Source organism: Sceloporus occidentalis, unplaced genomic scaffold (assembly GCF_023333645.1).
Source record: "Sceloporus occidentalis isolate IW3139 unplaced genomic scaffold, rSceOcc1.0.p SCAF_5, whole genome shotgun sequence".
Lineage (NCBI taxonomy): Eukaryota > Metazoa > Chordata > Lepidosauria > Squamata > Phrynosomatidae > Sceloporus > Sceloporus occidentalis.
In genome coordinates, this window is record NW_028316985.1 from 136,555,190 (window position 1) to 136,567,721 (window position 12,532).

A 12,532-nucleotide genomic window follows, 5' to 3' on the forward strand; every position below is an offset into this window, starting at 1 on the left:
AAAAGGTCATAAAAACAATTCTTTTCTGATGGGTCTTCCCAGACTGACATTTGTCCAAACTAGAACAAGTCTGATTCTCTGATTAAATCTCTCCACTGTCTCTATGTGTTAATTGATTTTAACTTGTTATAGTGATCTATATTTATATACAGTTTTATTGTGTAATTTTATTCAGGGAGGGTGGGTGAGGATTGGGGGGGTTTGTTTAGTTTGATTGTTTTGTATTGTATTAACCTCTGTTGTTACCCGCCTCAATCCCCAAAAGGGAAGAGGCAGGATATAAATAAATACATTATTATTATTATTATTATTATTATTATTATTATTATTCCATGGCACTCCTGGAAAGACATGTGCTTTCCTTCTGTCTAAATGCCACAGATCCCATGCATTTCCATAGAATGAGACAGTGTAATGTTTAGGGCTATATTGGTTCTCAATAAGATCCTGGCCTTAGATGGTACACCACTAGTTATCTAATCCAATCCTGTGCCATTGCAAAAGAATGTTAGGTAGTGGGTCTGTTTCCTTGTGTGTGCTTCTACTTTATTTTATTCTTGCATGCTGCACAGGAGACCTGGTCACAGGAGAGCATACAAATATCTTGAGTGCATGCATGCATGGTTGATTATTTGGCAATAGAAATGAATTTACATGTTTCTATTTCCTCTTCGTGACCTTTGGGGTACCCATAGCTGTCTGTCATAACAGAGGTACTCACATTTTGAAACATTTTTTCTCAAAATCTGTTGTTCCTAGACTGTAACGGCAGCTCAATCACATATCCTTAATAACAATCTGATTTCCACAGGGAGTGAAATCCAGTTAGTGTTTAATATATGTACTGGACATTGTGACAAGTTAAGACTTTAAATATTGCAATGAACTAGGCTCAGGCAAAATGTCAACTTAAGCTGCTATCTAAATATGCTTACTTGGGTGTACGATTCATTGAACACAGTGGAATTTATTCCAGTCCAAAAATGCATAGGATTGCTTTGTTAGTATATTTTCATGCAAGCAAATAAACTTCCTGAAGAGCAATTTTTGACACCTTCGGTTCCATACTGGGAGAAAGGTGGTATACTAAATAAATTAATAATATTTACTTTCAATTTGTACTGAGTGTTATCGAGAGAGACATCAAAGTCAGTGACCCTTCTGAAACTGCTGATGTTGCCATTTAATCAAATTCAAAATGTATATTTTCCTTGCTGCTTTTCTTATTATACAAAGAAATTGGATGCAAATGTGAGAGGCTTTAGAACACTGTCCTTCCATGCAGAGCTCTTCTTTTCTCCATATGCCAAAAGTACAAGCATTCAGCAGTTTCCAGAAAATATTATTATTTATGGATTCTGGTGATTTCCTCTCAAACAGTGACACATGCAAATTTACAAGGTGGAAGTAATTTACAAGGTGGCATGACCAGTATGAGAGCCAAACTACTTTTAACACTGGTAGGGAATGTGAGAGATAGTACTGCATCTCATATGCTGAGTAGTAGCTATTTGCAAGCAGAAACTGAGCAATGGTTTGGCCACTGCATAGAGAAGATGGTGAAATGGTATCAGGAACAGAGAGAAAGTCAAGTTGTTTAATACATTTTTATCTCAATTTTGTCACTAAAAGAGAACAGTGTACTAACTTAATACAGAGTAAATTGTGCAGCAAGGAGACAACCGCCCAGAATAGGGAAACAAATTGTAAAGGGATATGTACCGTTAGCTACTCTAAATGAATTCAAGGTTCCAGCGCTGAATGACCTGCATCTAAGGGTTCTAAAGGAACACAAAAATGTAATTGATGAGAATTTTTGGAGGGCAGGAGAGGTCTCAGCAGATTGGAGGTGGGAAAATGTATTCCCCATCTTCAAAAAGGGCATACTATATAGCTATATCTGTATACAATTATCTCTCCCACAAGAGTATACAGTCGGCCCTTCTTATACACAGATTTTTTTACATGGATCCAAGCATACACGGTTTGAAAATGTTTAAAAGAAGTATAAATTTCAAATATCAAACCTTGATTTTCCATTTTTATAAGGGACACCATTTTGCTATGTCATTATATTTAATGGGGATTGAGCATACACGGATTTTGTTATACATGGGGGATCTTGGGATCAAACCCCAGCGTATAATAAGGGTCCACTGTAATGTTTCTGTGCAAATATTCTGTGATCCAAGTATTTCCATTCCTAGTTTACCCCTTTCCTTTCACATACACATACTTCAATTACCATAATAAAATGAAACCCAACTAGAAGTAGACCAATACTCCATAGATTGAACTGTTGTGTTTCTCAGCATATATCAATAATTTTGATCAGGAGCCCAATTGTGACCTATTCTGTATATTCTATTTCACAACTGTTATTGATTTGTAGTAGACCTGAATATCTAATATAAACAATTCTGTCATAAGAAAGGTATATAATAATTTATACAGCCAACAGCGTGTTCTTTCATTCAGCACTCAAACTTGCATGGAATTTCCTCCTTTTTTAAAACTTTGAGATTTGTATATAAAAAAGTATACAAGATTTACACTTATATAATAGCACTTTTCATTACTGTACGAAGGGAAAATTGTTAGCTTGCTAATCTCTCTGAAGCAAACAATTCATCTTATATATATTAAACACCAATCTATTGAACCACTTTAGTAATGTAAAGGGTTCTATTGCTGTGCCTCCTTTAAAAGTGTGATTTAAAAATGTGGTTTGTAAATGGGATTGATGTTTGCTTGTCAGCTGTATATTTCTGGTCCATAGCCTACTTCACTATTGTTTGTTTCATCCCCACCTGCTGGTAGACAACCTAATTTTATTTATCTTTTGGAAATCTGCTTAAAATTGACGTGATGTTCCTGCTTTGTTCCTTTCCTGCCCTCTTGTGTAAGGGAACATCTGGTCAAGTAATTAGAAAAATAGAAAGCAGCAAATAAAAATTATATTTAACCTCCAGGTCAAGATATTACATTTGCAAAGCTAACTGTGGAAATGGGATGGGGAGAGGGGAAATGCTATGGAAAATCCCATTTGTAAATAAACTCATATGTTTATAATCCACACAGTTGTTTCTATAAAGCTTCATATTATAAGGATGGTTGGGTGAAAGAATGCAGTAAGGTTAATAAAATACTAAGCACGTTGGGGGTGTGTTAATAGTCTATTGAAGGGCAGGTCTCCCTTCAAAATTAATCATTTGGATTATTTATGTATTTATTTTGCTTATGAGTGTTTCTCCCAGATCTGTGTTTCTTGGAGCAATGTAGCTTCATGGACAGTCAGTGTCTCCTTGAAATAAGGAAGGGTTCCAATTTCTACCAATTTGTTTCCAAACATAATTAGTAATAATAGTAAGAAGATGAATAAATTTTATTTCTTTCCTATAGAGCTAGTCATGACCTATAAAGCCCTAAACAGCTTAGATGCAGCAATTTAACAGGCCGTGTCTCCCTGTATGACCCTGCCCAAACACTGAGATCTTCAGAAGAGGCCCTTCATTCAGTCCCACTACCTTCATAGACACAGTTGGTGGGTACATGAGATTGAGCCTTCTCCATGGCTCATTGAGGCCTGGAACTTCCTATGCAGGGAGTGTAGAATGGCTCCCTTTTTTCTATCCTTCTGTTGGTAGGCACTGAGAAAATCTTTTGGATTTTTGCTTCTCCAGATTTTGTGATGTAATGTTTCTCTCAAAAAAACACATAAAAGAAAATATAAAATAATTCATATATTCAAGCTTGAATGAATATAATAATGCATTTTTTTTGGGGGGGGGGCACATTTAGCAAAACATATTTTGTTTGGACTACAATTTTCAGAGGACATATTGCTTGGTAGATTCAGCAAACTGCAATCCAAAAAAGTGACCTTTCCAAGTTTTACTCAAAATGAATAGATAAATATGTGTTTAAATATGGACAGTCATATGTGTTTAAATATGGACCATCATGTAGACTTCCTTTTTAAAAAGTCACAGATTTGTGGAAAAAACAAGTAACATGGATCTGACACAGGTCCTAGTTGCCTAAAATGTATAGTTAACATGAACCACGTGGAAACAGAGGCTATGGTAAGTAAACTTAGCATAAATGACCAGGTGATGAAGTCTTTGTAGTCAGCTGGTTCTTGGATGGTTTTTTCCCCCCAAGGCTGATGCTTTGGAGAAGGGCTGCTTCAGTCAATATCATCAGCTGAGGTACAGAGGTTAGCAAGCAATCTGTGAGAACATCAAACCTCTGTCAGATACAAATGTTTGGATGCAAGACCTGGTGAAGAGGATCTGAGAATCACTACAGAACTCTTTAAATATCATATAAACCCACTAAACATAATAGTAATCTGTACTAGGAATTTATGAAGACAGATTTAAGACAGTGTTCATGTGGTTCTGCCATCATAAAGTTAACTACAGTATAATTAATCTGGTTTAGTAATTAATAAGTATTTGGAAGCCTTTTATAATGCAAAGTTCTTAAGAAGAAGGAAAAGAAGTCCTTGCCATAATAATTAATTTGGTCCCATTTCTTATGTTTCTGGTTTGATTCAGCATGCATTGGAACACTGTTTATCTTTTTCATCTTCAGTTTTGGATCTTTGTCTATATACATATTTGTACAGATGTTATTAATCTTTAGTAAAAATGATTTTTATACATAAACTGAATATTTTTATACATAAACTGTCTAAGTGAGAGTGTATATGCTCATTGCACCTACACTGTGAAGTATTATAAGAGAAGGGCATTTATGCATTCATAATCCCAAATTTGGGTGACCTTTTGATTGCAAATTGGATCTCGTAAACTGGAAAAGACGTGTTCGTAGTTTTCACATAGCCTATTCCCATGCCTGGAAGGAACAAGTTAAAAATATTGTGATACACTACTTTAACTTTCCCCAATAGCAAAATTATAACTACCTCACAGTAACTTTATAATTTACCGAAATTACAACATTAAGTCATTACTTTTGTGGTGTATAAGTAACAGGCTATTTAGCCGGGCCATTAAGGCTGGCCTGGGAGCGGAGTCGGGGCATGACATCCACATGACACACAGCGTGACTCCTCTCCATGACCGGCGTGACACTGTGTGGCGGACCACAAGGCTGATGCTTTGGAGAAGGGCTGCTCCAGTCAATATCATCAGCTGGGGTACAGAGGTTAGCAAGCAATCTGTGAGAACTTCAAACGTCTGTCAGACACAAATGTTCGGATGCAAAGCCTGGTAAAGAGGATCTGACAATCACTACAGAACTATTTAAATGTCATATAAACCCACTAAACATAACAGTAATCTGTACTAGGAATTTATGAAGACAGATTTAAGAGAGTGTTCATGTGCTTCTGCCATCGTAAAATTAATACAGTATAATTAATCTGGTTTAGTAATTAATAAGTATTTGGAAGCCTTTTAGAATGCAATGTTCTTAAGAAGAAGGAAAAGAAGTCCTTGCCATAATAATTAATTTTGTGCCAAAAAGCTGTGGGGCTGGTGGCTATGGTATACTTTCCTCAGTGCAGAAAGGAAACACTTTTTGCAGCTCCTTTTTGCGCCATGGAAAGGCAAGATCGGGGTCACGGCATGCAGTTGCCATGGCTCTGATCTGTTGCTAAACGGGGCGGCTGCAGGCCACCTCTTAGGGGCGGTCTGTACAGCCCATAAGTTACCTATATGGTTATGCAATTATGGCTCCACAAAATGACTGGGAAGAAATATTGCATGATTCAAGTGCTCCTTCATGATCTCATAGATGTTGAGGAGACAAGAGGTGGACAAAGGGAGAGTGAGTTTTGTATCATGGTCAGTGACCTATAGCATTCACATGTTGCTGTTGTTTTAAAATCACTGAAATAATTATTTTAGTAATTTTTAAGAAGCAGGGAAATAAAATCCTTGAAAATATAACAACAGTGAAAATACTTTTAAAACCTAATACACAAACAACTGTGTTATAAGGAGTTATTAATAATAGATCCAAAGGGAGAAATAAAAATAAGATCAAAGCAAGAATTAGAGACAAGTGGAAAAATGATAAATTGGTTGGAATATTATCAAATCAAATCTAAATGTAAAGAAGATATGAAGAAAGGTGAATTTGAAATTCAACAAAATATTATAGACAAAATTATATGGGAAAATGATATGGGAAAAGTATCTAAATTGTATACAATATTGATTCATAGGGAATTAGAGTTGGAAATTGTGGCGGGTTACAGACCGCCCATTTGGGGCGGGCTGCACCCGCCTCTTTCCCCAGTGTATCGGGGCCTCAGTGGCTACACCGGCAGCCGCTGAGGCCCTGATCCACCGCTTTCCGGGCTGTGGGGAAGCGGCAAAAGGCTTTTTCCCCGCAGGCTGAAAAGGGGTGTCCCTGGGGCTTCAAGCCCCAAGGACACCCCATGGCAGTGGGGAGGAGGAGAAAGGGGCCGCTTGGCCCCTTTCTCCTTTGGTCCACTGGGCGCAGCCGTCTGAAGGCTGCGCCCAGCAGACCAAACCAGGAAGGAGCTCCGAAATGGAGCTCCTTCCTGTTCCGTGCTAAGGGCGCACTATGCGCCCTGGCATGGAGCGAGGACGTCACGTCCGCGCTGCCCCATATAGAGGCGGCGCAGTCGTGAAGTCCTCATGGCGGCAGCCATGAGGAACAGCTGCCGCCATTTTGTGCGCGCAGAACACACACTAGGATTAGGGGTGTGTGGAAGCACCGCCCCTTTCTAACCCTAGTACGCGCTCCGCGTGTACTTTCATGCCCGTCTGTAACAGGCCTGTGACAGAAACAATGATAAAGTGGGCTCAAGAAATTGGACATGTCATACCATTTGAAAATTGGGAAAAAGCATGGATGCAGTCAAATAAATTTACATGCTCCCAAGACTTAAAAGAAAATTATTTAAAAACAGCCAATAGATGGTATTACACCCCATTTAGACTTTCAAAAATATATGGAATACAAGAAAATTTATGTTGGAAATGTCAAATTAAAATAGGGTCCTACTATCACATGTGGTGGACATGTAAAAAAAAATAAGAAATTCTGGAATAGAATACATGAAGAGATACAAAAGATAATTGATTTAAAATTTCCATGTACTCCGGAATTTTACTTACTTAATATGACCTTGGTATTAGGAACAGAAAAGGAAAAGAAATACTGGAGACTGGTATTGTATTTGATAACATCAGCTCGAATTGTTTTGGCCAGATATTGGAAATTGAAAACAACACCTAATATAGAGGAATGGTTGGAAAAAATAGTGGAAGTGAGAGAATTGGATAAAATAACGATGTGGAATAGAAAAAAATCAACAGATTATTGGGAAAGAGAATGGCAACCCTTAACAATGTATTTGAATAATTTAGGTGGGAAAGAAATGTAAGAACATATGAGAGAAAAACTAATATTTTGATGTTTGTGTAAGCGAAAGGGAAGGAGATTGGGAAGAAGGGAATAGAAGTAAGAACGAAAGTTCATGGGGGATGTATGTATGTACAGTTTATAAGAAATGAAATTGTGATGTTAATTTGTATATAATATTGTACATGTGAAAAAGATAAAAACAATTAAAAATAAAATAAAACCTAATACACCAGACTATTAAAAAAGAAAGTGCAGTGAATTAGTTGTGGGATATTTTTGACCCCATTGGAATTTCACTATATTGAAGACTATAAGTAAGGTTAACATCATGTTCAGGATTGGGGCAGTGGTACACTTTAATGTTCCCTTCCCCATAGATCAACCTACCAACAACCACAGTTTGACACTTCTGCATCTCAGAATCATGGTCTGCAGAAAAGTAACTGGGGGCATTTTGCTTTGCACAGAGCTGAGTTAGTGGGCAACTGTGGAAGACTAGGGGGCTGCATTAGTTTCCCAGGAGACCTTGGAAGGCCTCACCTGTTCCTTCAAAAAGAGGGGATACACAGGGCCTGTTTCAGGCCTTCCTGGGTCTCTAGAGAGCATTTTGTGGCAAAATAATTTGCAAAGGTTTGCTCTGTAAAGGATCTAGTAGAGCTCCAGACATGCTTGAAATGCCCACTACACACCCCCGGGGATTATTTTGGGGCATTTATGAACAATTTTTTAAAGGGTGAAGAAAAATTACTCCCCCCCCCCTGAAGGGTACATAATTGGCCCTGGGGGTGCATCTGGCCTGTATACCATACTTTGTACACCCTTGGTCTAGTACAGTGATTCCCAAACTTTAGTCCTCCAGATGTTTTGGGCTTCAGGTCCCAGAATTCCTGACTATTGACCAAGCTAGCTGGGGCTTCTGGGAGTTGAAGTCCAAAACACCTGGAGGACAAAAGTTTGGGAATCACTGGTCTAGTACAAAAATGTGCTTCAGTGTATCTCAAAAGAAATAGATTTTTTTCAGAAACATTTTATCCCAGTCTCCCCAGTCAAGAGATATTGTTTATAGCTCTTGGGAGGACAATGCAATAGAATGTCTAGTTCTATATGAATTCTGAATCTAGAGGTGACTTTGGGGGATTGAAAATGTGCAAAATTAATAAGGTAACCTTCCAAGTTCTGCCTGCTACCTCAAATATATCTATAGGATCCTTTGGCTAATTTGGGGGTATGAAACATCTCCATGAATGCAGCCATTCATTGAAATTGATGTACAGCCATTCCAAAAGTAATTGCTTGTGACTTGGAAAGTTGCTTTGATAATTTTCAGAGTTCTTGAAATAATTGATAGCATTGTACTCTGTTTTTTAAAAATTGGCTGCAAAATAGTTACAGTACATTCAGAAGAATTACTGCATGCACAGTTTATCATTTTTTGCTCCTTATGCCATACGATGCAATCTACAGTATATAATTCCATTAGTTCTCTCTTTGCCCTCTTCTACATCGTGTTATTTTGAGAGTTCATTAATCTATACTGATCTGTTCTGTAGATAGCTGTGGGCACACATGAGTGCACACTGGCGCACACGGACACATACAGTCAGTAGCTTCTTTTAATGTAATCTTCTAAAACACTTCCAACCCACTCCACTCTAGAACTGTTTTACTCCAGTGAAACCACCACTGTAAAAACTCCTGGTGCCCAGGGAGTAGATTTAAACTATTTATTAGCTTGAACAAGCAGACCACATAGAGAAGTACAGCAAGAGAGAATAGTGCAAAAAGCCCAGCTGCATATATAAATATGTTGTGCAGATAGATCCAGGCCTACCATAATATAACTGATGTTGATACAGACCCAAAATACCTTTCCTATCTAAGGCTAACTTTCTGAGAAAAGGGGCTGAGCTGAGCTCAACAAAACCCTTTAAAATCCACTGCAGGCATGCTTATTTGTGAGTTAATTGGGGTTGACTACTTTGTCTTAGTGAATCGAAGCTAATAATTAACCTTGAATAAAATGCCACATAGGCTAGCACTCAGAAGTCTCAAAAATTGTAATTGGCTGTATGATGGTTGCCTTCCCCCTTCAAGAGAAAGAATTAGAAGCCCTTTGAGAACTTAAATAATGTGCATACAACTGTCAGAGATGCAGGAGCTGAAGGGTTGCCAGCTGTTGGCTTGCCTTAAACAATTCTGATGCTTGGGTGAGCACTAAGGGGAAAGCCTTTAAGGAAAAGAATTGCAAAGGATTTGCCTTTAAGGAAAAGAATTGGTTGGATACCCCTAAAAGTGGCAATGTTATTGTTATTGAAAACATAAAGTTTTATTTCCCTGGTCACTAGGATTCCCATAACCCTTTCCTTCTCTCTTGTAATAGTGTGTTTCTAAAGGATCTGAGTCTAATAAACAGATCTAACGTGTCTGGTAGATGTTCTTGAGTCCACTGAATGTATCATCCACCATGTGTCATTTCTTCCACTAGCATCTCCCCCAACCATGGATGTGGCTACTGGCTGTACACAGGGGGCCATCAGCCAGGGATGTCTTTGTTTTTAAGGGGGGGGGGGGAAGGGCTTTGTATAAGTACAGGCATACATGTATAGGACATTTATTCAATCCTGAATTTGCAGCTGTTAGGGACATACATAGAATGATAGAAATAGGACTGCTGGGTATTGTCCTTATATATGTCCAGAATGCATGCGGGGGGGGGGGGGGGGGCAGGGCCATATGAAAATCATCTTAACCTTCTTTCATCCACACACAAACAGGAAACATCAAACATACCTCTACTCTTTTTCTTCTCCTTCCTCTACAGTATTCTGAACCTTATGATCTTAACACGAAGGCTGTCTGTGTTTTCTTCTTTACTGAAATCTGTGACCATTCATCTTTTTTCTACTTCTGGTGGTAAGAGGACCACCAGACTCAGTGCAACAGTTAGCCAGTAAGTTTTGACAGCAGAGCAGGGCAGGTCATGTCAGCCATTGTTCTCATTGCCACTGTCTATCACAGCTGCATTGAGTGGTTCAGAGCTCCTAAGCATTCAATAGCTGTATTGGTTGCTGTAGTCACAATCTGGGAATCTGCCAATGAGTACTACGTGTTGTAGGCTATATTTTAGAATTGACAAAACCACCTCTGAGTATTCCTTGCTTTAAAAAACCCATGGGGTCACCATAAGTCAACAGAAAATTTGAACCCACACTCACACCCATACCCAACAGTCTGTAATGGCTACTATCCTATATGGATCACTATAGTGTAGTAAACCTCTAGGGGTAGCCGTGTTGGCCATATAACAAATCCAATAATATCCAAACAATTATACCTTTCTTGGGCAGGATTTTCAACGTCAAGAGAGTTAATGTCCATTTGCAATTCAAAGAAGATGTTTCCTTGGAATCCAGCATGTCTCCTTCCTTTATGAAGCCACAGGCTCCTATGTAGATAGAGGACACTGAATTTCTCAACAAGTCTTCATGTTTTGCATCAGGAAAACTTTAGGTGGTATAGAGGCAAAGCATGCCAATCAGTCCCAATATTAGAAAAAATTGCTTTACCTTTGTTGGAGGCAGAAGCCTCAGATGGCAAGGTCCCAGTGCACTGGCTCTTCCAATAGGATTCCCCTGTGATGGCTAAAATGTGGTATCTTGAAATCCAAAAAAATATCTAGGGGTAGCTGTGAGGGCCATATAGCAAATCCAATAGCATACCTTTATTGGGCCAGCTAAAATGCACACTTACATGTTGCAAGCTTTCAAAGTCACACTGCCGTCTTCATCAGGCAAAAATGAAAAAGAAATTGAAGATGTTAGTCATAGGCCTGCATTTTCTGTTTTCAGTCAGTTCAGATAGTAGGGAGGGCTATCTGTAGGCTGACACCTCCCTCTTTGGCCATGTGTAGTTCCACATGGAAGTCTGAGCCATATACCACCCTATACACTTACTTTACAGCATCTGAAGCCCATTTCCCAGTGCATAGCTCCATAGCTAGACATGGTAGCAGTGCTAGATATACTGGGATCTTCTGAAGAACTCATTGCGGATGTTTATTGATCCTGCCGAACCCCCACAAAACACTGAATGACCATGCTGGGGGGGGGGGGTCAGGATATATGAAGGTTGGACTTTGGGCACTACAGAGGATAACCAGCCTCTGTAGCATCCCCAAAAGGCCAAATACACATGTAAATGAAACCTGTGCCTGTATCTATAACAGACTGCTAGGGAATGAACATCACCACAGCATCATGTACTTTGCCTCCCAAGAGAAAGCAGAAGTCAGGTTCCATACAGTAACTTCTGAAATGTTGAGAAAATAGTCAGTCACATGCATCTAGTTTTCAAGTGGAGAAAGGCGAAATGTGTGCATAAAACCCACTGAAGTGGCATGGAAAAGGGAAGTGGCTTTTGTGAACCTTTTGAGCAGCAACATGCATTTAACTGAGCTTAAGTGTCTGTAACTATATAGAAAATCAAAATTAGGACACATTGGCAACACATGCGCTTTGGGTAACACTAACTTTAAACTTCCATGTATTCAAGGAAGACTGCTTGGATAGCAGGCTAGGAGAACATAATAGGGTTCAGTACCTAAAAAATCAAATTGTAGGTTAATTGACCTGTAAATGAGGTATAAAAAGTATCAGTATGATTTTTCCCATGTATTTATATTTTCACATTTCAGTGCTGCATCTAATTATGAATGCTACTCAGATGGAATTAATAGGATATAGCATGAATTCTGGATTTATGACTGTAATCTTAGCTGGGAAATCAGATGCTAAAGGAGGAAAATATACACTGTTTGCTATTTTTCACTTGGTTTTTCTTGTAAATGTTTGTTTTAACATGGCAGTGTTACTTCTTTAGACTACAGTTATGCTGCCTTCATGGACAGCTAGGCTACGTATTGTTTATTAGTATTGGTCTTTGGTGTTAAACTACTAGTAGAGGTTGTTGGGGACAAGTTATTACAAAAGGAGGTAGAAAGTTACTTCTGCAGTGACAAATTGTGCGTAATAGCTTGCTGCAGCCAGAAAAAGAAAGTGTGGAATATTAGGGAATTTATAAGTACTTGTTGATTCAAGTAGTACTAAAGTCAGTATGATGTGATGTTAATGTGAATCTTGTAATGATAGGTCTTGATGGATCA

At 38.6% G+C, this 12,532-nt stretch overlaps 1 protein-coding gene across 3 annotated transcripts in view; it reads left to right on the plus strand.

Annotated features, from left to right (window-relative positions):
- The window catches only part of FSTL5 (follistatin like 5), a 424,501-nt gene that overhangs the window by 137,439 nt on the left and 274,530 nt on the right, over window positions 1–12,532 (plus strand). The window lies entirely within an intron of this gene.